Source organism: Cupressus sempervirens, chromosome 8 (genome assembly GCF_028749045.1).
Source record: "Cupressus sempervirens isolate cs-2001-9-10 chromosome 8, ASM2874904v1, whole genome shotgun sequence".
NCBI classification, from domain to species: Eukaryota; Viridiplantae; Streptophyta; class Pinopsida; order Cupressales; family Cupressaceae; genus Cupressus; species Cupressus sempervirens.
Window position 1 is genome coordinate 645251061 of NC_143125.1, and position 26627 is coordinate 645277687.

The 26627-nt window shown below is 33.7% G+C and overlaps 1 pseudogene; it reads right to left on the reverse strand.

Moving 5' to 3' along the window:
• Positions 1-18203, reverse strand: part of LOC149544078 (uncharacterized) — a 30537-nt pseudogene extending 12334 nt beyond the window's left edge.
• Between the last annotated feature and the right edge of the window lie 8424 nt (positions 18204-26627).

Genomic DNA, 26627 nt, shown 5'->3' on the forward strand with positions numbered 1-26627 from the left:
GATTTCCACAATACATTTTTAATGCAAGTTCATTTTGGATTTGATTGTGTGTGGTTTTTAGCATCATCATTTTGATTCACTCTCTATAATCCTTCATTAGCCAGATGAGAGAGTGTAGGATGCATGCAAAATGTCAAATCATAGGTAAGGCATGTGAACTATTTTATAGAATACCTCAAAGAAGCCAAGAATATTGAAATACTTACAAGGGTAGGGAAGCCAGCTAGAGAATTCTTGATGAAACCCACAAGGTTTCAGTTTCTCATAAAATAGAGTTTAGCATTAAGTGGTACATTTAGATTTTGTGTATTATTGAAGTGAGACCTAGCATTTTCCACCATAGCTAGCTTACTTTTGTGGATCAGAATGATTTTTAGAGCATTTATATCTCAAAAAGTAACTTTTTTCTTAAAAAATCCAAATATATCAAATTCAACAAAAAGATAAGGCTAGCCATAAATTTTAAGATGCTCACCTTTGAACAAGATGGAGTAACAGGAATTTCATTGCTAGGTGAAGATTTCTAAGCTAAATTTGTCTCATAAGTAGACCCCAAAACACACACATAGAAGTCCAAATGGAGAAGGCCTCCTTCCAAGTAGAGAAGAGGTGGTATTACATCTAAAGAAAATATTAAAACCTATCATACCCCACTTAATGATATTTTTAGAAATGACCATCTTAGTCTATTAGACAAACCACTAAAATATTTTAAAATTGTGATTAATACTCAAATTTCATATGCTATATAAGTAGCAATCAAAATATTCTCCAACCTATAAGAAATGAGTGCCAACCCTAATAGAATAGCAACCTCAGGAACTAATGTCACTCCACATTAAATTGTTAGCACTATGAGGAGAAATAGAAAGGATACCAAATAACTCTTCCTGATTAGCACCCACTGGCTTCAATGTTCCTCAGAAAGACAACTAAGATCAGACAATTTAAATAGAATTTCACCCAAGTCGATGAAGTGATCAAGGTTTTCCACCCCAAGATGCTCCATGGACAAAAAGAGGCCACTTAGCATGAGATATCACAATGGTTTGTGGCCTAGAAGTAGATCCTCCCAACATCTAATGCTATATTTTCCAAGGTAGTAATCCCCTCATCAAGTCACTAAAACCAACAAGGACATGGCTTGATGTGCACCAAAGTGGGTCTAGAAATTAATAAGGTAGTGCTCTATAAATTACACCATGCAAGAGTTGGAGAATATTTTGTTTAGTGGTATAGTTATGATATGGCACACAACCATTTTGCAACCACACTGGTAGCAATCCCAAGAAACAACATTCAAACTAATAGCAATGTGCTCATGCAATAACAATTGTGCAACAATCATGAAAATATTGGGACACTTTAAATAAGTTAAAATACAAATGAAACACCTCCAAAATTGAGGGGACACTATGAGAAGGATCTAAATATCCCCCTTCCAATAGAATTTATATTCAACTTGATTAAGATGAAAAAAATAAGATGACTAAAAATAGGCTGAAAATTTTGGTGGATTTCTTTTATGCTCCAAGTTTAAGCTTCTATATTTCAAGATGTCAAGTTGATACTATGTTTGAGTCTACTATATTTATCTGTAAAAATATTAAAGGAACCTTTGTTGATAAACAAGATGTTAATTGAGAAAATTTTCTCCTTGTTCTCTTTTAGCTACTAGAGATCTAAATTCATCATTAATGATTTTGGAGTTGACGGAAATAGTGGAATAGGGGCTGCAAAACTTAAAGCTGCTAGGTTTCCTTTCATTCAATAGGGAGTAATGTTAAAAGTTGTGATTTTTATGCTCTAATTGAAGTTCCACTAACATTGTGTGAAATGTCTTCTTGTATGGAAGAAGAAGATGCTCCTCTTAAAAGTGAAGGGAAAAATTTGGCTTTGATTGGTTTATACTTAGATGTAAATTGAAAGCAAAGAAGTGTGATTTTTTAGAAGATTGCTCAATTTAATTTTTAGCATGCTTTAATAGGCTCTAAGGATAATTCTATTGAATTGAATTTGGCATCAATTTTCAGTTGAAAGCCCATAAAAAAATTATTTTTCTTTCTTTCTCAATTTAATGAGTGTGGAGGATGATAGGACTGGGTCAGTTTTGGCTTATTGCCAAGTTCTTATTTTTCAGCTCATTCAAAATAAGTGGAAGTTTTAGGTTTCTTAGTGAGGAAAGAATATAAATTGCTTGGACCCAAGGAGTAGGATTCAACTATTGCTTTTCTTATGCAAGATTTAGGAGCCATTTATGTTTGATTGTTATAGCTTCTTAGTTCTAGTTTGGATAGGATACTCATTTTTGTAGCCTCTCATAAGAATGCATTATTATCTTCATCAAATTAGTGAGGTGAAGCACATATCATCTGTGTATTGATGTCTTACTAGCTTTAAACTTTACATGTCTTTATAGAGAAAAATGTAGAAAGAAAATTCCTTTCTTGCTAAAGATCCTTAACAAAAAAATTATGGACATTGACATGGAGCTTGTATCTCACACTTCATAGAATTTACCTATTAAAATTCATGACAATATTAAACTTCATGTATCTCTGTATTAAGTTTTAACTCACTATAAATAATTAAACATCAGAATAAAATATTAGTACTAAAAAAAATGTATATGTGTTCTTTCATTTATAAATAGGAAGTCCCTAATCTAGGAAAAAAATGATATCAACAAACACACAAGAACCATCTCTTGTTAATGCACATATTGCAAAATCCATTATTACTATCATAATTAGAACTTGAATTGTTGAAACCTATTTATAAGCATATATTACATCTATGAAATAGCTAGAAATTCAACATTTTTTTATGTTTGAAGTGAAGATCTGAAATGAAGTACAAAATATATACCTCTCTAATTTCTTGGATAACAAACTACACGTGACTATAACATAAAGTATCATACAAGTGAATTCTTTGGAGTTCTCAGCTTTTTGGTATAGGTAGGATGACCTCAAGAGTTGTGTTCCCATTATGAAATACAACTAATTTACTCCAATAGCCAACATAGCATTGCTAGCTTGCAATAGTTACTTAAGACAAAATTAAAAAAATATTAAGCTAATGAGAAATCACAATAGGAATTTCTCAAAAATTTCTAATTTAAATCAATGTCGTATACCCCTTCATTGACATAGCTTTGATGATCTACATATAATTGCAAAGCCTCCTCAGCTAGAGTAGCCATGTATACAAGATACACACACACACACACCATTAAACATGTCCTGCCTTTACCTGGCTGTTTGGATATTTTAAAAATGTAGTGCACTGTCACATATCAATAGCCCAATATGAAAGGATGGATATAATTTAGCAAACTCAAGTCACAAGGAATCCTAAAAATATATGTTATATTATCGACATGCACTATTGAGAACTATAAGCCTTAGATACCAACATGGAATCAACATAGTAAAGGAAACATGCTACACTTATATGAAATGCAACCATTAGTGACAAAATAGAAACTAAAAGTAGTTAAATGAAATTATCAAATTATGTCTGATATTTCAGGTCTAGGTTATAGAAGAATGATAAATATTAAACAATGTGTAGGATAAGTTAGGGATTACTAAGTGCAATTTTAAATAAGGTTTGACATAATATTTGATCAAGCATGTACCTTACAACAAGGTGTTTATTAAAATACACAACTAAAGCTCACAAAATAAATAGTGTTGTTAATAACCATAGTGTAGGTTTTAGTAGTTAATAAGTGCAATGGCATTTCAAGGGAGGCTTGACACAATTTTTGTATCAAATCTATACCTTATTAGAAGGCATTTAAAAAAAAAAAAAAAAGTTCCTAGAATAGTTAACACTATTAATAAACAATATTGAGCACCATGGCTCTGAAAAACTTCCCCATTCTAATTTTAACAGTGTGTATATTGGCTATCACTACATACATGAGCCATCTTCCATAGGATCACTTCTTGGGAAGGAATCTTTAACTAATTACAAAGAATTATTTGTTCTAATAAATTGTCCTCTAAACTTTGATTTCTCAAGTTAGCAGATGAGAGATGAAACCAAATATGTTATCAAACTCTTATGCTTTACTAACATGTCAATCTACCTATAAGGAAAAATAGAAAATCAAATCAATCGCAAGGTCTTTAAAATGACATTCTAGCAATCATAGGCACCATCTAAAAGATCCTTTTTAGCCTAAAAAGTTCCACTTCTGCCATAAATCCATCTTAATTGAAATTCATCAAACAAGCCAATGAGTTGTAGAGTAAGAAAATTATGTTTTCATCATAGAGGATTGCTATTGTAAATATCCAAATAAAATCATTTTCATGAGTTAGTCTTCCAATAGAGTCAATCTTCCCCGCTATGCTCTTAAAAAACCAATTTTCTCAGCACCCTTCATGTTCATTAATTCTAGTTTTTCAAACTAGAAATGAATATTGTATTGTCAAGCACTTGTGTCCTCCACTAAAGTCTAGCTCAACAAATCTCCACTTTTCTAGTGTTTCATTAAGATTGGAACTCAATTTTAAACATATCAAATAGAGGGAATTTTTCATCACTTAACTTTGTCTTCTTATACAAGAGTTTTGCATTACTTCCATAATTAAAGTCTAATAATTGATGAAAAAATGCTTATGTTTTGTCACAAAATCCTTCCACTTTTCAGCATATTTCTTGACAATAGATGTAGTACTTTTTATAATAAAGAATAATAACAAAAGAAGCAAAAAAAGAAGTGAGAATTATCTTTTATATAAAGATGTCATCTCTTATGAATTGCTTCATTTCCCAATCCTTGCATTGCATTTTCTTTTTTTTCATAGAATTTGTAGTTTCCAAATCAACTTGTGCATTCATCCACATATTGATAAAATCTCACAAGCTAAAAGACTAAATATATGAAAGGATGCAAATAGAGATTGCGACATATAAAATTCATTATAAAAATCACAAAATACTATAACAACTAGAAAGGCTCCAAAGACTTCCTCAGAAGAATATCATTCACGGAACCATCAATATTAGGTAGTCCAAATTGAAAGATGATAGTACTAGCTGCTCTTAGACTTGTTCAATAACAAGTACCTAATGGCAATTTGACTAACCCAATAATCAAAACCACACTCCACATATAGAAGATACTAAACAAGGGTAAGATTAAATCTTACAGACACGGGGCTCCAAAGAACCACATAATATAATCCATTGACAATTATGAACTAGAGCCCTATTGAGTATATGCAATAAAGTAATATTTCTTGGTATAATGGAATACAAATCTAAATCAAATTTATTTCAAAAAATTGGAAAACTAGAATAAATAATATTTCAAAATATACTCATAATACTGAACTTCTCTGTAAGGAAAATTAGAGTATGAAATCACTATAGGTGAAAGTAAAACAAGAACTCCACAATCAAACTCATTTGAAAGAGTTTCAACGAAGTGCTAATGCCCTTTCATATAAATCTAGGGACCATTTCATGAAATCCATTATAAATGCAACCAATAATAGTTCATGTAGTTCATCTTTAATATCAACAGAGAACATATTTACAAAAAACAATCAACTAAATACCATGTTGATGTACAAATAAGTGTTCAATATAGGAACCTACCTTTTGGACATAGCCCTCAATGTATCACAACATATTGTTCGAATATAGGTAGTGGGTAAGGTTTGGAACAAATCCAAATCAATCACAAACATTTATCAGTGGACGAGCATCTGGAAGTCTTGCTTCCATAGGGAAGTTCTATGTCTTTTCAACATCATAGAAGTTTGACTCCCTTGTAACATGTTCTACCTCCTTGATTTGTCTAGTTTTAGCTGCTACTTCAATGTATTTGAAGTAAATTTTAGGATCCTCACCACCAATGACATCCAAAATGAAGTTTTCCATATAAGCATCAATTTGAAGTCAAATCAAATGGATTTCAAGTAACAAAATAATATAAGTGATAATCCCATTTCAAATCACCTAGAGCTCAAATATGCACCCAAGAAGAAATAAAGCCCTTCATAGGACTTGAATTGTTCAAACAACTTGATGCATGAATCTATACCCAAATATTTAGAATGTTCTTTTGTAGTCTGTGAGACATGAAAGAAAATATCAAAAACAAAGATAACATTTATCTTTTTCATATACACCCATTATTGATTTGAAATGTGCATTAAAGTTGCAAGATTTTTACTTGGACAATGATTTGGAGATTTCTCCTCAAATTAACAAGGAGGAGATCTTTCATGCACTCCAATGCCCACTTTCTAGAAAGGATCCCAGAGAACTCAACAAGGGCCTAAAAAGTTCTAGAATTAGTAAGGGAAGTGATAGTTTCTATTCAATTTCAAGAGCATAGGATGTTTCAGAGACCTATGGCTTAATAGTGTGGGTGTTGGCAGTGACACATTTGATATCAAGTAACTCAATATAGTCCTATAACCAAACTTAAAATATTAGTGATGCATAAAGATTTCCTAAGAAACCATTTGACATAAGGAAAAATGGAGTAAACCTAAAACAAATTTCCACAAAAATTCATATAGACAATATTTCATACAAAATATTTAATCTATATTAAAGTTCAAGTGTACTACCAATGAATCACCTACCTAAAGTGCATGCATATATAAATCAGCTTTCTCACACAATTGTGCTATATGAGGATGGTCATAGTGATTGAAAATTCTATTTGCAAAGATAGCATCAACCACAATAATTTCTACAATCGACAATGTATAAATAGTTACATTTTCATGCTTACAGTCCTTGCAACACTGATAGCTTGCCCTCCTTTCAAGCTTAGTCTCCTTGAGTCTCCATGCTCAATGTACTAGAGTAATCATCTCTTCATGATCACTTGTAGAAGTAGAGCCTCTATGCTCTTCCTTCTCCTAGATGTCTTCTCCTTGACACCCTTCTATCCAATTCTCAATTTGGCACTTCAGCAACAATAGCATCAGCGATATTTGCTTCTTGGTCTGCAACTCCTTAAATAGAAGTCTTGGAGTTCCTCTCCCACTTGATTCCTCCATTGTTTAATTTCAATTTGTATGGATTAGGTAGGATTCATTGTATCTAACCCATACTTTGTTTCCTCTAGAAACTTCTTGAATAATCCTTTTAACTAGGCCCAAAAATGGTTTACATAGAATTTTGTCGCACCATCTCATCATCCTTATCCTACATCTGGTTCATAAAATTCAAGGTAACCACTAAGTGGACTTAGATTTGGTGAATCTTTGTTATTTAAAATAATATAGAAGCTCGACACTATTGAAATACTGGTGCTCGACACATACTATATTTTTCTTGATGCTCGACACCTGAAGATCAATCGGCACAAACTATAATTTTTTGTTGCTCAAATCTAACTAAGAATTTTTGCGACTTCAACTAGCTTTCTCAAAACCCACTAATGAACTTAGTTTAAGCATTGCAATCAACCTTGTTACAACCTATTCCTCCAATATTTCTAAGTGTGACCAACCTCTATATCTTTGAGTATGTTATTAGTACATCCTTTAACCATTGTCTTAATTAATCCTTGCACTTCATTACAACATCATAACTCAACCTTTCCCTTATAGGTACTCTTGTTACATCTTGTTAATCAAATCCTCTTCATCAATAAACTAAGTGATAGTACTTGGATCTTATAAACAAATGTCATTCCTATAAGTAGCAAGTTTGACATCAATGAGAAAAAAATGATTGAAAACAATAATCTCCCTTTTTGATCTTCAACAATGAGCTTTTTAATCAGATTTCCAACAATCTCTCTCTTTGGAATTGATGGAAAACCAAGCTAATCAACCATTAGACTAAACTATTCAACCACAAGCTAACTAGGTTAGAATAGTAAGTCAAATGCCAAAAAGAAATTTGTGTTACCATCATCATCAGTTTTCACATTATCCTAATTACTTCATTTATGGTTCTCCCTCTTAGCTACTGTAACCTTGTTCTTTGTTTCTCTCCCTTTGTATTGCTCATCTTCTACTATTTTGATCAAGTTCTTCTTCTTTTCTATCAACTATTGATCATTTCTATCTACTTCTCCCCTTATCTTATTTTGATTAGTTTTTACATTACCTTGACACTTATCCCTCATACTTTTGATCACATGTTGTGATCAATTGTCTACTTCTCCCTCTTTGACAAAAATGCCAAAGACAATTAGCATATTAATATGCAAGTGTAGCTTTTGTAGGTTCATTCAATTTCTCCCTTTGTCACCTTGCTTATGAATAATTTGGAACTTTAACACTTCAATTACTTTAGGCATGAATCCTAAAGTAGATATCCTCAACATCAATGTGTAAAATCTTCAACAATTAGCTCATTTGATGTAGGGCATTCTTGTTTTTTCTTCAAGTAGCCTTGGTTAGGGGTATCATCCCTAACTTACCTCTAAGATACTCAAAAAATCTTTCAGTAGTGCTTTTTTGAAGATGTTAGCAATATGTTACTTTGAGCTAACATATTCCATCTTCACGTGTTTGTCTTCCACCAATTCTCTTACATAGTGATACTTGATTGCAATGTGCTTGGTTTTAGTATGCATTATAGGGTTCTTTGATATGTTAATATAACTTGTATTATCACAATAAAATATCATAGGCTCATTTACTTCTTCCTTCATACCTTGCAAAAAATGTTTGATACATACAATATTGGTGCAATTTATGGTAGGTGCAACATATTCAACTTCTGCTATGGACTGTGAGGTGCAACTTTGCATTTTGCTAGTCTATGTAATCAATCTTCTTCCCAAGAAAAGTACTCTTCCACTAGTACTTTTTCTGTCATCAATGTTACCTCCCCAATATGCATCAGTGTAGGCTTTTCGCTCAAACTTTTCACTCCTCTTGTAATACAAAACAAAATCATCAATTCCTTTTAGATACCTTAGTATTGTCTTTACTACCATTAAGTGATTCTCTCTTGGATTTGTAGAAAACCTTGCCATTATTCCAATAGCTAACGCAATGTCTAGTCTACTATGTATAATATATTGCAGCTTTTCAATCATTGATCTATACAATGTCTAATTCACTTCAACAAACTCATTATTATTGAATAGCTTATGTCCTATTTCCATTGGCGTGCTGACTGATTTTGAATCTTCTAATCCAAATGTTTTGAGTATCTCCTTGATGTATTTGGATTGATTCAAAAATATGCCATGCTTCAATTGATGTACTTGTAATCCAACAAAGAACTTGGTTTCTCCAAACATTGACATTTCAAATTCATGCTTCATATGATCAACAAAATATTTGAATAAAACATCTTTTCCTCCAAATATTATATCATCAACAAAGATTTTTGATACCAAAATGTCTTTACTTTTTTCAACTTTGATGTATAAGTTGTTTTTTACATTTGTTCTCTCAAATCCTATCTTTACAAGATATTTGTCTAGTCTCTCATACCATGCTCTAGGTTCTTACTTCAACACATAAAGTGCTTTGTCTAGCTTGCAAACCATATCCTTGTTCTTGTTATCTAAAAATCCCTCTAGTTTCTCAATGTAGACTTCCTCTTCTAGTATTCCATTTAGAAAAGTAGACTTGACATCCATTTGGTAGGCTTTGAAACCTTTGTAAGCAGCATATACAAGTAATGTTCTTACTCCTTCTATTCTTGCAATAGGGGCAAATGTTTCCCCATAATCCAGTCCTTATTCTTGTGCATAGACTTTGCAAACTAATTTGGCTTTGTTTCTTTTTATCTCACCATTCTCATCAAGTTTGTTCCTAAACACCTATTTGGTACCAATTACATTCTTATCAATTGGTCTAGGAACTAAGGTTCATGTTTTATTCCTCTGAATTTGATCTATCTCCTCTTCCATAGCTTTATACCAGTCATCATCTTGTAGTACATCCTTCACTATTTTGGGCTCAAACTTGCTTAGCAAACATGATTCATTCCTTAGTCTTTTTTGTGTCATTGGTCTAGCATCCTTGTCACCAATGATTTGATTAGCAGGGTGATGTCTTCTCACATACTTGGCTAACCTTCCTTCTGTCCTTTCCATGTTTGATACTTCTACTTTAGAGTCATTTTGTTCTTCTTCATTTGGTACTTCATAATTTCTCTCATTTGTACTATTTTTAGAATCAAAATGTGCATTTTCTACATTTTACAGCTCAGCTTCTAAATGCAGCTCGACATTCACTGGCTATGACTCAGCTGATACTAAAATTTGTTGCCAATTTCCAACTTGATTTGCAGCATTTTCTTCAATAGTCATTCCTTCATAGAAGTATACAAAGGATCTATAATCCTCTAATTTCTTAGACTCATCAACTTGAACTTTTGCATGCTCATCAAAGTTTACATTTTCACTCTCCACATTCTTGTTAGTGTTAATGTTCAAACACTTATATGCCTTACTTCTAGTGGAGTATCCAAGGAATATGTCTTCATCACTCTTTGCATCAAACTTTCCATTTGTATTATCTCTAAGAATATAGAATTTACAACCAAATACTTTGAAATGTTTAACATTGGGTGAGTTAACATAGCATAGTTCAAAAGGTGTTGCATTTGTACCTTTCTTGACTTGAACTTTAAGTTCTTAGATTGCAGTGCTTACAACTTCTCTCCACTGCTGTAGTGCAATATTTTTCTCGTTCATCAAGGTTCTAGCATTGTCAATTACTGACCTATTCCTTGTTTTAGCAATACCATTTTGTGGTGGAGTCCTTGGTGCTAATGTTTTCCTTTTAATGCCTTTGTCATTGAAAAATATTTTGAACTCCTTTGATGTAAAATCACCTCCTCTATCGAACCTGGCATTTTAGATTCTTTCCTATTACCTTCTCAACTCTAGCCAAAGACCACTTAAATATTTGAAATGCATCAGATTTTTTCTTCAAGAACATAGCAGTCATCATTCTTGAATAATCATCTACAAATAGCATTATGTATTTGTCTCCTAGGTAGCATTGCACTTCTATTGGTCCACATAAGTCTATATGGACTAACTCTAGTACTTCTTTGGAAGTGTATGCTTTGCTTTTGAAACTAGAATTAGTCATCTTCCCTAATTGACATTGTTTACACATTGCTTTTTTAAGTTTCTTCAATTTTGGTAACCCTCTGACTTTAGTCTTCTTGTTGATGCTAATCAAATTGTCAAAGTTGACATGACACAATATTTTATGCCACAACCACACATCATCAAGTCTAACAAAAAGACAAGTTGCATCATCAATATCTAGATAAAATAGATTACTCCTAGTTTGTTCACCTTTTCCTATCAGATTTCCATCAGTGTCATAGATTTTGGTAGTTTTGTTTCCAAATTCTACTTTGCAACCTACATTGCCTAACTGTGATACACTCGACAAGTTGTAGTTCAATCCTTCAACATAGTATGCATTATCACATGAAATTTTCTCTGTAAGTTTGAGCCTTTTCTTTTGATTTCACATGGAGCATCATTACCAAATCTAACACTATTTCCATCCTATTGAGTAAAGGTAATGGACTTACTTTTATCTCCTGTCATGTGATGTGAGCATCCAATGTCTATGTTCCACTTGTCATTCTTGTTCACATAGTTAATTGATGTTGTTGCTTCATCTTCATCTTTATCCAATTCATCCTTCATATCCTTCATGGCCACATAGACTACATCATCATTCTCATCATAATCTTTTTCAACAATGTAGCATCTTTTTCCTTTTTCCTTGTAGTCCTTGCTATCATCTTCTCTCTTGTTTATATAATTGTTTCCTTCTTTGTAGTTCTTCTGTGTACATCTAACAGCAATATGACCTACTTCATTGCAAATGAAACATATGATAGGGAGCTTACCTTTGAATTTTCCTTTTCCTCTATGGAATCTCCTAGCCAGTAGTGCTTCCAACTATTCTACATCTTCCTCATTTGTGCTACTATCACTAGATGCATGTTTTCCCTTTCTTCTCTTCTTGCTTGATGTCTCCTCCTTAGTGTCTTTTATCATGATCTTGGCCTTGAAAGAAGATTCAAGGTTCTTAGGTCTGTAGTTATCAAAATTGGACAATTCAAATGCAATAAATCTTCCCACTATTCCTTCAAAGGTTAGTGTGTTTCCTTGTACACACCTTAGCTCTTAGATGGCTGAAACTCTAATAGCATAAATAGGGAGTAGAGGTCTTAAGTATTTTTTGATGACTATTTCTTCTTCCAATTGACCACCTAGACTTCTTATTGCACTTACCACTTCTTTAATTCTAGTAGCATATTGAATAACATTCTCACCCTCTTCCATTTTCATGTCATCAAACTTTCCTCTTAGGCTTTCTCTCTTTTCTTTTTGGACACTTTGATCTCCTCCATAGATATCTGATAAGGCTTTCCACATCTTGAATGTAGTGTCACAATCTTTGATGTCATCATATTTTGCATAATTGAGTGTAGAGGCAATCTCCAAAATTTCTTGATTGTGATCCTTCCTTTTGCTCAAATCATTTGTAGTAAGAGGTCCTACTAGATTTACATGTTTTGTTCCAATTGAGGTTTGTGCATAGTCACCTATTGATCCAAGGTGCAATTTCATTAGACTTTGCCATGCAAAAAAGTTGTCTTTGTTGATATTGGGAACTTCTCTCTTGGACATCTAGATTTCCCTATTTCTAGTACTTTGAAATTAAATTAGTAGATGGCTCTGATACCAATTGTTAGAAATTCTTTAGAATAATCAAGCAAGGGGGTTGGGGAGTGTGAATCAATTATTCAAAGTCCAAATGTCCTATTTGGGAAAAACCACTAGTAACATGCTACTTAATTCTTACTCCTCTGAAGTGATACTCTATAAAAGGCCTACCCTATTAAAGGCATACAACACACTATTAAATGTGACCTTGTTAGAGGATTTATCCACCCTATTAGAAGTGGGCCTAGTTAGAGGACTTTAGAACATTCACTTAGAATGCCACCCTATTAAAGGATTTACAAATGGCTACTAGGCCAACCTAAGTCCATAAGATTTCCATGTCTAATATAATTTCTAGAGAGTATTAGAAAATCTTTGACCTGATTACAACATACAACTTAACTTGTAGATCTCAGATCACTTCTTTAGCCCATACCATTGCCTAGCTTACAGTCTCTACAACACTGATAGCTCTCTCTCCTTTCAATTTTAGTCTCCTTGAGTCTCCATGCTCAATGTACTAGTGCAATCATATCTTCATGACCACTTGTAGAAGCAAAGCCTCTGTGCTCTTCCTTCTCCTTGACACCCTTCTATCCACTTCACAATTTGGCACTTCAGTAGGAACAACATCAGCAACATTTGCTTCTTGGTCTATGACTCCTTAAATAGAAATCTTGGAGTTCCTCTCCCACCCAATTGTTCCATTCCTTAATTTCAATTCATATGGATTAGGTAGGATTCATTATATGTAAACCATGTTTTGTTTCCTCTAGAAACTTCTTGAATAATCGTTTTGAATTCACCCAAAAATAGTTTACATAGAATTCTGTGCCACCAGTTCATCATCCATATCCTATATCTGGTTCACAAAATTCAAGGTAACCATTAAGTCAGCTTAGATTTGGCAAATCTTCATTATTTAAAATAATGTAGTAGCTGAGCACTATTGAAATATCGGTGCTCGGTACATACTATGTTTTTCTTGATGCTTCGTACTTGAAGATCACTCATCATACACTAGAATTTCCTGTCGCTTCTCTCCAATTGAGAATTTTCTTGGCTTCAACTAGCTCACTTGACACCCACTAATGAACTTAGTTTGAGCCTTGCAATCAACCCTATTACAACTTATTCCTCCAATGTACCTAAGTGTGACCAACCTCTATATCTTTGAGTATGTTATCAATACATCATTTAACCATTGTCTTAACTGATCCTTGAACTTCATTACAACATCATAACTCAACCTTTCCCTTAGGTACTCTTGTTACATCTTATTGATCAAATCCTCTTCATCAATCAACTAAGTGATAGTACTTGGATCTTGTAAGAAAATTTCATCCCTACAAGTAGTAGGTTTTACATTAATGAAAAAATAATGATTGAAAATAAAAATCTCCCTCTTTGATCTTCAACAATGAGCTCTTTAATCAGATTTCCAACAAGAAAATCCCTCCACACTAGTAACTAACTATAACTGCCCCTTTACAGGTGTCCACTTCCTCCAATTGCACTATTTATCTATCTCAATTGCCTTGCATGGTGACTGGAGAACTTCTGAACTATGATTTCTTGGGGTTCTTCTTGTCTCCTATTTTTTTTTTCTTCTACCTACAACTACTCTCAAGCAACTCTTTTTCTCTAGTTTTGTCTTGGTAGCAACCTATCTTGGTGTTCTCCTATTACTCGAGGCATCTCTACTTTTATCATTTTCTATGGTATTTATCTTCTATGGTATTTCCCATATTTGGCCTAGTTGAGGGTTATTTTCCCTAAAGCCTTAATTTGACCCAAGTTTTCTAATAGCCCTAGAAAGGGGTAAGACCTTAAAGAAGTGGAGTCTACTTGGAGAGACAGTGGTCAACATTGGGTAAGGATGGTAACCTTGCTTGTCATCTTGCAGTGGGTTGGGTGCTACTAGGAACTTAAGAAGATTTTGGTGGATTAAGGCTATAGACTCTGCATCAATTAAGGTGAGATATAAGCACATATTTTGGGTAGCTTAAAAGTTACACTACCTCAACTTGGTGATGCAAGCAATTGGCATCCAAATAAAGTGTGTGAAAGAAATAGTGTACATTATTCAAGCACATCATTATTTTCTTTTGGAGTATTATGATTTTAGGATATGTAGATGATGAATTGATTAGGTTTTAGACCCTTTCAAATAAAAGTGGTGGAAATGGTGACTTATTGGGATGAGAAGATGAGAGGTAGATGGATTTGGGTTTTGCAATTCCTTGGTATGTTAGTTTGGGCTTCACATGGTTTCAAGAATACTATAATATTCTCTACTTAACAAGGCTAACCATGTGAAGGTAGAAGCTCATTTGGCCCCACCCCCCTCCCTCTAACATCAATCTAAATTACCCATTATCATCTAACTACATACTTCATTCATTCATTCATCTGTTTATGAACTATAACATTCAATCAAAACAATCACATAACATTCATTAATATGATATAAAATTCATTAATCACAAAACTAACTAGGACTTCATTAACACATAACAATATTTGTTAACATAAAATAAAAAATTATTATTAATACACATAATTCATAGATAAATAATTGAAATAAAATTCTTTCATTATCCAACAAGGTTTATTAAAAAGCATTTTTAAAACATCATTTCTTCTTTCTGTTTTTCTAAGCTCTCTTAAGAAAAGCACTCATAGGAGCATACATACCTTCCTCATTCTCCTCCTCTTTTGGAAAATGTAATGTCAAATTATGATGGCTCCTTCTCTTTGGAGGAGTAGGAGGTTGCTACACTAAAAGGGGCTCTATTGCATGAACAAGTAAATGGGATAAATTGACATACTCTTTTTGTTTTTTTATCTATTACAAGTCTGTAATTAAGTACTAGTACAACATAACATGATTTTTCTTACCTAAAAATTCCACATCATGTACATTAACATTTTGATCCACCACCACGTCAACATTTTAAACACTTCAAATGTCCTCCACTCCTTCACCATGATGCTCAACATGCTATGAAATATTCAAAAAAAGGATACACATCAAATTGCAATTGAAGATGTTAATTTGTATTCATAATTGCATAATTAATTTCCAATAGAAAATTAATAACTCCACCACTATAATACACATCATGGCTTTTGTCACAATGTAATGAGCCTTGCTCAAAATTGATCATGAATTACCCTTATTTGCTACCTGTAATTTTGTCAAATAGTTCATGTGCAACCTTGTGGCTTGCTGATATAGCATTTCCATTTAAAGTTGCTTGATAGAAATGATTACTAAGATTGTTTCAAACACTTCTACAATTACTATGCAAGCTCCTTAATGAAATATTATGCTTTCCTTCACCTTTTATTGCATTTAGATAAACTACTAAGAGAATATGATACATCTACAACAAAGACATCTTTACAAACACTTTGCTTACAAACACAAGATTTGAATATAAAACTATTATTTTTAACAACTACTAATTCTCCTCTTCCAATAAAATGAAAATATCAAAAGCCAAGACTCTAGTATCATACATATGAATGAATGCTTAGTCTGATATAGATTGCCACCTACAATTGTAGCATCTAAATAACACATAATATGCATGAATGAACAAAGGAAACCTAGTTATGTTGCAGCCTCCTTAAAATATTTGATTCTTCAAAATGAGGTTGCCAAACACGTCCAAAATGATGTGCCCAAGCTACTAGAAGGACTACGGACTCACTAAAATTCTTATTTGATTTTTGATGCTTCCAAAACATGAAATCGACCCTATCTTTAGTGTGCCCAGCTTGCTTTGAGGTTATAAAAAATTTGTCCCTCCTTGTATTAGAAAATCATCCACTTAGGAATAGGTATTTGGGATTGTAGCTTGATGGCGCCTGGTTCTTGAAGTCACTTTCAGTCTTCAATGAAAATGCAATCAATATCGCCAAGTATGATGCCCTCAAAAGCCCAATGCAAAAGTTTGAAGCAGCCACCCCTGTTCTAACATAAAAATTAATATAAAATAATCTGCCATACCTCCAAGCCTCCAATATCTTCTAACATGATCAACATAGCCCTAGAAATGAGGCATACCCATCTCCAAGAGAAATCAATCTAGATATGAGATAGAATGAATGAAAATGTTCCTCCAATGGTGTCCCTATTTTACTTCAGACTTAGCTTTAGATTTTCCCAATGAAGATCTATCCTTATCCTTCAAATATTTGATGCCACAAACCCTACTCTTCAATACCAACCAACTCCTATATTTGTAGTCTTCAAAATTTGGCCTTAGGCCACAAATTTTTTCCCTAATGAAGTGACTGAAATATCACCTCCAATCTACAATAATTTAGGTGACATTTCACACCCTCAAAATTGCTATCATTGGGAGTTTTCATTCCCAAAGACAAGTTGATTATCTACAGACCACTTGGCTTCACAAATACTCAAGAAGAAATCATAAATCATCAATATCAAATCTTCCTACCTCAATAGTGAGACCTCAAGGTCTATTTATGTTTTTTTTTCCTCCAGAGATCAGCCTCAATAAAATAATATTATCTTTTTTGTTGACTTCTAGAAGATTTCAATATTTTTAAACTTTTTTAGTTTATAAAATATTAAAATATTATATTATTAATAAAGTGCATCTCAACATCAAATTATAAAATAAGGTTTCCATAAATAGAAACAATAATGATATATGATGGAAAACCTTACTCCAACCAAAAACTAAGCCAAGTAATCATTGAATGACTACCAGATGACTCTCTCACCATACCTTTTTAGCCTACAAGAGTCATTAATAGGCTAATCCTACTAATGTCATTGTTAACTAGACGGGGACATTACAGTCTACCCCTCCTAAAATTGCTTGTCCTCAAGCAATTCACCACCTGGATCCCACAAGAAGAACTGCATAATATCCTTGTCATCACCAAACAATCTCTACAACATTTGTTCAAACTGAAACTATTGTACCAACTCAATGTTATCATCAAGTGTTGTAGAAGTATAAGCCTCAAGTAGAAACAAGCCAAGAGACTTGTCTCCTAACTTCATACAAGCTAAAATATCATCCCAACTATTTAGCACATGCACTCTTGAATTGTGCATGAAGAATAGGTCATGTACATGAGAATAAAAAATGAAGTCGTGAGCATTCCTCACCATGTACGCCTCTAAAATCTCCTTTGTGAGCCCCATTTGCAATCTTGATGCACTGGTAGGATCACAAGTACTATCAACAATGCTCATCTCAAGATTGGAATCAAGGGAGCTATCATCATCCAAGCCATAGAGTGGATTATCATATGACCAAGTGGCTTCCACTTTGAACAATGGATTGAGAATCATCTCAAGTTTGTCCTGAATCACTTTCTTCTTTCTCTTACTATCCAACCCTCTAATAGAATGCAAGCCTCCATCCATAATACCCCTGAATACATGCCTCCTACCATCAACCTCAAAAGGCATTTCCATCATAGGTACATCGAGGGTAAATACTCCCAAGTCTTGGAACCACTTTATTCCCAAAACTATGTCCATCTCTCCCATGTTGATCACATAAAAATTTGAATGTAACTCATAGTTGTTCAATCTCAAGGTTAGATTAGCAACCTTTATGGTGCATGTGAGAGTATTTCCATCTACTACTCAAACTTTGAATCCATCAAAATCCTCAACTTGAACTCTACACTAACCTACAAAATCTCCCTTAATAAAGTTATGTGTCGCACCAGTATCAAGCATAGCAATGCAACATTGTCCATCAACTATCCCTCTAAACCTGAATGTAATCTCATCCTAAAAATTGGTAATAAATGCCATGGGAGTAGAAGTCTTCTCACCCTAATAAAGTTTTGAATCAACCTACTAATCAAATTCATCAGAATTCGAGTCCTCAAAGTATGCCCACATGAAACAATTTTCCTTGCCCTTAGGCCTCAAAGGGCAACCATGATCCTTGTTATGAGGCTCCTTGCACCAATAGCATAAGTTTCTCTTCCTCAAATCTTCTAATGTCTCCTCATCCATCATAGGTGCTGATTTCTTTTTCTTTTCTAATTGTTGAGGAGTATCATTTCTTGTTGAAGGGTTTTCCTTATGAAAGTTCTTGCTCTTTGGTGCTACAAACTCCATGCTCCTAGCCTTCTTCATTTCCTCCTAAAGAGTAAGAGGATTATAGGCTTTTATCCATCCTCTCATAGGCTCTACTAAGCCTTCAAAAAGTAAAACTACCAACCATCTCTCTGAGATGTTGGAAACCATCACTAATAATCTCTAAAATTCTCCAATGTAACTCTCCAAACTCCCAACTTGCTTGAGTAGAGCCAAATCTTTAAAGAATAAGTTTAGGTCTTTCTTGTCAAAGCATTCCACCAATCTATCCACAAAATCTTCATAAGATTTGATTTGATTATGGTGCAATGTAACTAACCCATGATACCACCATTTGTGCATTGCACCCTCCAAATGCAAAGTGGCATACTTAATGGCTTCCTCTTTTGTCATGGGTCAAAGAGCCAAGAAAGTATCCAACATATAAATCCATGACTGTGTAGTAGTTTTTCCACTTCCATAAAACATAGGTAATGTAAGCATATGAGTAGCTTGCTTGAGATCCTTATTCTTATTGTAAGGCCTCCTCTCCTATCAAGACCTATAGTAGTCCATCCTCATTTGTACAAAATGATCAAAATGCATGAGCTCTCCAACTCCTGGTGTCAATAGTTACCATTCATCATGAGTAGCCATATATGCATCAGCAAAGTTAGGCTTCTCAGCATCTTCAACATTCTCTTCTACTACACATTCTCCTCTCAAGAAGGTGGGTCATGTAGGTCTATCTACTATTTTGGAAAGAGTTCTATGAACTCTAGGTGATCCCACTATACTCCTATTATCCCCTTGCTCCTGATTTTATCTATCCTATTGGTTCATGCACTCAACCACAGTGGTGAGTGCCTGCAAAGCCTGAGCCATTCACTCTTATCCTATAACCATTTTTCTAAAAAAATTTGTTGTTTCCTAATCCTCATTCCTATTGTCTCTTGGTGGGCTATGTTCTTTCCTATCACCCATGGTTTCTGGCTACCTATCAAAATTTTGTTCCCTATCAAGCAAAGCTTGCCTGCTAGTGTAAAATCTATGGGAGCCAACCCTAGGTGGTTTCATGTGATTTCTAAACCCTTAGGATGGCAGGATTTAGCTCTGACACCACTATAATGAGCCTTGCTCAAAACTGATCACAAATTGCCCTTATTTGTTACTTGTAATTTTATCAAATAGTTCATGTGCAACCTTGTCACTTGCTGATATAGCATTTTTTTTTGAAGGTCCTTGATAGAAATGATTGCTAAGATTGTTTCAAACACTTCTACAATTACTATGCAAGCTCCTTAATGAAATGTTATGGTTTTTTTCACCTATTAATGCATTTAGATAAAATACTAAGAGAATATGATGCATCTACAACCAAGTCATCATTACAAACACTTGGCTTACAAAGATAAGATTGTTAGATTGTGGTGACTAATCAGGAAAGTACTGTACATACTTCATAAATTCTTTGGGGCTCAAGGCATAACCCTAGGAAAAATAATTTGGGGCCTATTTTATTAGGATTTTAGGCCAACATGAAATTATTAATTATAACCCTAAATTAGTAAAAATACTTATATAAAAGAGCTTATGGTTAGGGATTGTTTCATAGTTGTGATGCAAAATTGGTTGTTGTGGCAGTATTGAGTTGTAAGGGATTATGGATTGTAATTGGGTTATAATCATTGGATCATAATAATATCAGACTTGTTGTTTGGTGGACATAACCCAAGGATTGGGTGAACCACATTAAATCTTGGTGTCTTGTGTTCATTTCTATGTGATCTATTATTTTATGTTATTGGATATATTTGCATGTAATTGTTATTTCTATTTGTGGTTTAATCCTAACATGTGGTATTAGAGCAAGGTTGATTTTTTAGTTATCCTCTACAGGAAAGTCTCATAGTTGAGTGGGAGCAATGGCAGATGAGGGTAAGTTGAGGCTTGATAGGTTTAATGGGAAAAACTTCCAATTATGGAAGATGCAAATGGAAGACTATCTTTATCAGTAAAATTTATGCAAGTTGCTTGCAGGTAAAAGAGCTTTATAGAATAAGTGGGTTTACAAGTTGAAAGATGATAAAGGAGGTAAGAAACAATTTAAAGCTAGGTTAGTTGTGAAAGGATTTGCATAGAAAAAGGGCATTTATTTTGATGAAATATTTTCTCCTATTGTTAAGATGACTTCTATTTGTACTATTTTAAGTCTTGTGGCTACTGAAGATTTGTATTTAGAGTAGCTTGATGTTAAAACAACCTTCCTTCATGGTGATTTGGATGAAGAGATATATATGGCTCAGCCATAGGGATTTGTTGTCAAAGGTAAGGAGAATTTAGTGTGCAAATTGAAGAAAAGTTTATATGACTTGAAGCAAGCACCTCGGCAATGGTATCTAAAATTTGATAATTTTATGCATAAGCATGGATACAATAGGTGTCAGTCAGATCATTGTGTTTATTTTAAGAGGTTGGATAATGACAACTACATTTTTTTATGTTTATATGTTGATGATATGCTTGTAGTTGGGTCTAACATGGATCACATTAAGGGGTTGAAACACTAGTTAGCACATGCATTTTCTACAAGGGATTTGAGGGCAGCAAAAAAAAATCCTTGGTATGAAGGTTTTTAGAGATAGGAAGAATAGAACATTGACACTATTCCAAGCTAATTATGTGGAGAAGGTGTTGCAATGTTTCTCTATGGAGAATGCTAAAGCTATTAGCACACTTTTACTTGGTCATTTTAAGTTGACTAAGGAGATGTGTCCCAAGACACAAGAAGAGGAGGATAAGATGTCCAAGGTAACCTATGCTATAGCTATAGGAAGTTTGATGTATGCTATGGTATGTACTAGGACAGATATTGCACATGTAGTGGGAGTTATTAGTAGGTATATGAGTCATCTAGGAATTGAACATTAGAATGCAATCAAATGGATTCTCAAATATTTGCGAGGAACATCCAATAAGTGTTTACACTTTGGGAGCTCTACTACTAATTTATAGGGCTATGTTGACTCTGATTTGGTAGGGGATATTGATACCAAGCAGAGTACTACAGTTTATGTATTTACTATTGGTGGGGCAGCTATGATCTGGGTTTCTATGTTACAAAAGGTTAATGATTTATCAACTATAGAGGTAGAGTATGTAGTTGCTATTTAGGCAGCCAAGGAGATGATATGGCTTTAGTTCTTCTTGGAAAAATTGGGACACCCTCAGAAGGATAATTATTTGTTTACAAATAGTCAAAGTGCCATTCATCTTGCAAACAATTTAGCTCTGCATTCAAAGACCAAACACATACAGTTGTGGTACCATTTCATTTGGTTAGTTTGGAGGATGGACAATTAAAGCTAGAGAAGATCCATACATATGATAATCCAAAAGATATGTTGACAAAGGTAGTAACAAGGGATAAGGTGAAATACTCTTCAACTTTGATTAGTCTTCTCAACTAAACATGAATAAAAGAATAGTAGACTCCAGGGTGGTTTGATCTAGTGGGAGCCTTATGGAGTAGTGACATAGCTACAGGATCAGTCTCCAAGTGGGAGATTGTTATTTAGTGTGGAGCTTGATCAGTCCCCAAGTGGGAGATTGTTAGATTGTGGTGACTAATTGGGAAAGCACTGTACATACTTCATAGATTCTTTGGGGCTCAACGTATCACCCCCAAATAAAATTTGGGCCCTATTTTATTGGGATTTTGGGCTAACATGAAATTATTAATTATAACCCTAAAGCACTAAAAATACTTTTATAAAAGAGCTTAGGTTTAGAAATTTTTTCATAGTTGTGATGTGAAATTGATTCTTGTGGTAGTATTGAGTTGTAAGGGATTACAAATTGTAATCAAGTTATAATCACTAGATCATAATAATATTGAACTTGCTATTTGGTGGACATAGCCTAGGGATTAGGTGAACCATGTTAAATATTGGTGTCTTGTGTTCTTTTCTATGTGATCTATTATTTTTTTTTATTAGATATATTTGCATGTAATTGTTATTTCTTTCCATGGTTTAATCCTAACAAAGATCTGAATACAAAACTATTATTTGTAACAACTACTAATTCTCCTCATCCAATACAATGCCAATATCAAAAGTCAAGACTCTAGAATCATACATATGAATGAATGCTTAAGTCTAATATAGTCTACCACCTACAATAGTAGCATCTAAATAACATATAATGTGCATGAATAAACAAAGGAAACCTAGTTATGTTGTAGCCTCCTTAAAATATTTGATTCTTCTAAATGAGGTTTCCAAATAGCTCCAAATTGATGCACCCAAGCTACTAGAAGGACCACGATCTCACTGAATTTCTTATCTATTTTTTGATGCTTCCAAAACATGAAATTGCCCCTGTCTATAGTGTGCCCAACTTTCTTTGAGGTTATTAGAAATTTGTCCCTCCTTGTATCAGAAAATTGTCCCCTTAGGAATGGGTATTTGGGACTGCAGCTTGTTGGTGCCTAGTTTTTGAAGTCGCATTGAGTCTCCAATGAAAATGCAATCAATATCTCCAAGTATGATGCCCTCAAAAGCCCAATACATAAGTTTGAAGCAACCAACCCTATTCTGACATAAAAATTATTATAAAATAATCTACCAAACCTCAAAGCCTCCAATAACTTCCAACATGATCCACATAACCGTAGGAATGAGGTGCAAACATATCCAAGAGGAATCAATCTGGATATGAGCTAGAGTGAATGAAAATGTTCCTCCAATGGCATCCCTATTTTACTTTAGACTTAGCTTTAGATTTTCCCAATAAAGATCTATCCTTCTCCTTCAAATATTCAATACTACAAACCCTACTCTTCAATACAAACCAACTCCCATATTCATAGTCTTCAAAAAATGGCCTTAGGCCACAAATTTTTGCCCTAATGAAGTGACTAAAATATCAACTCCAATCTACAATAATTCAGGTGATATTTCACACCCTCAAAATTGCTATCATTGGGAGTTTTTTTTCTTAAAGACAAACTAATTATCTACAAACCACTTGGCTTCACAAATACTCAAGAAGAAATCATCAATCATCAATATCAAATCTGCCTACTTCAATAGTGAGACCTCAAGGTCTATTTATGTTTTTTTTTTTCCATTAGAGGTTGGCCTTAATTAAATAATATTATCTTTTTTTTGACATCTAAAAAATTCCAATATTTTTAATTTTTTTCACTTTATAAAATATTAAAGTACTATATTATTAATAAAGTGCATCTCAACATCAAATTATAAAATGAGGTTTCCATAAATAGAAACAATAATGATATATGATGGAAAACCTTACTCCAGCCAAAAACTGAGCCAAGTAATCATTGAATGACTACTATATGACTCTCTTAGCATGCCTTATTAGCCTATAAGAGCTGTTAATAGGCTAATCCTATTGATATGTCATTGTCAACTAGAAGGGGGCATTACACATGGGTAGGTTTTGTGATAGGATATGAAGGTTGCAGTAAAATGTTATTCACATTGTTATGCATTCAATTTATGTTTAAAGCTAATACCAAAAAAGAATCTTCTCAACTATTCAATTTCATTTACTTTTCATTTGACCAATTTACCAGTGAGATATCATTTGGTGCACTGGATTCTTGGGCAAGATTTTTTGATTCTTCATGTAGGTGTGCAAGCACGACTTTATAGCCTTCCTTCAAGAAAAATTTTCTATCTTCATCTCTAAGCTCCACATTGAATTCTGTGCCCTATTTTTTTTTCTTAATATCATTTGTTTTCCACGTGTGGTTTCATTAAACAAAAGTGTTTGCAACATTATATAAAAAATAAATATGAAATTTCATTGCTCCTACTTACAAGTCGAGACTAGAGATTCATATAGCCACTCGAGTCAAGTTTATGCTGGCCAACCTTTTGTATTCTCACTTTTGTAGCCATGGATGTGTCTTGCAATCTATGAAAAATTTCAAACATCCTAGATTACATATTTACAAATATCAATAATTGTAGACACCTAAATTTGTCCAAAACCCATTCCTAGCCAATTAAATAAATATTCATTATTTATTTAATTATCCTACCTTTAATTAAATAAATTTACATTTATTTAATTATATTCCCCTTTCCTTGATTTAAATAAACTAAGATTTATTTAAATCCTAACCTATTTCCACTTGCATCTAATCCCTTTCACTTTAATTAAGTATGTCATTTACTTAATTAATTCTCTCCTAATCCCACAAGGAATTAAATATTGCATTTAATCCTATTTGAGCACATGGCTCCTACATTTAACCCTCACCTAACCTCACTAGCCTACCTAACCCATCTTGCTAAACCTACCCACTTCCCTAATCATGCTTGCTTTGCATAATCATCCTAGCTAATCTCCTCTTAATCCTAAGTGTGTTCTCACACATGTGTGAGGAATCCTCACACATGTGTGAGAGATGTTCACACTTTCCTCATCCCTCATGTCTTGCATGCCTCTTGCACACTTGTCCTCTTGCATGAGAGTTAAGGTGTCTCACACATGTGTGAGAAGCCATGCCTTCTCACACTTCTTGCACACTTGTCGTCTTGCATGAGAATCAAGTTGTCTCACACATGTGTGAGAAGCCATGCTTCTCACACCTCATTGATCATGTCACCATCAAAGGTTGCTCATACATGTGTGAGCATATTGCCCCCTTTGAATGGTCAAAACCCTAATCCATATGGAGTCTACTTGTCCTCTACCTCATTGACACCTCATCAATCCTGAGAGATCGTAGCCCTCCATCTTGCATTCAATCTTAGCCATTCATTTTTCTATAAAAGGAGAGCCCTCTCCTCATTTTTCACAAGCACCTTCTACCTCATTGTTATGCTGCTGGATTTGTGAGAAACCACATCCCATGAGCAATGAAATCATCTACACTTGATGGTTTCATGAGGTTTGCATTCATTTACATGTCTTCTTTCATATTTTGAAGTTTTGCATGATAATGTAGGAATATGCATTAGTTTCTTAGTGTTATTTCCTTAGTTACATTTTTATGCAACACATTTTTGGCATGCCCGGAGGGACCCACTTCACGGGTTCAAACTAATGATCTAATGTGTTTTTGAGTGTTTTGTGAGTGTTCAAGCTTGTAGGTCAAAAGCATGCATTTGGAGATCAAGTTTCATGGGGAGCCTCTAATCAAGTCAAGGAGCTCATCATTGCATTTGGAGGACATAAGGGAAGTTTTTTGACATATAACACTCTATGTTTCATTTCTTATGGCTTTATTTCCAAATTCTAAGGTACATATGCATTAAATATTCGTTATTAGGAAAAAATTATAATATAAAAAAGGGGGGGGTGGGGGGGTTGCTTTATTTTATTAATACGTTGCTTTTATGTAGAGTATTTTTCAAAAAAAATAAAAAATAAAAAAATATAGGGGTTTAGTTTAATTAAAAATAAAAAATCAAGTTTAAAAAAACAAAAAAAATGGAAGTACCATTTATATATGTAAAAAAAAAAAAAAAAATTGTTTGTTAGTTTCTTTTTAATATAAATCAAAAGTCAAATTCAAAAATTCAAATTCAAAAATTAAAATTAAAAAAAAAATTAAAAATTTTTTAAAAATTTTCAAAAACAAAAAAATATATATAATAATAAAATCATTTTTTATTACGTAGGCTTAGCACCCATAGGCGCCACCAGCGGCGGTGCCCACAAGTGCTGCCCTGTCCCCCTCTTCCCATCTCCTCTCCACCTCTCTGCACCGTAACTCCCGCATAACACCCTGCAACACCACTCTCCCCGGCAGCTTCCCCTTCTCCCTCCACCAATGACGACCCCTACTCCTGCCGACCCGCCCCCCTGCATTTTCCCACCACCGCACAAAATTCCCCC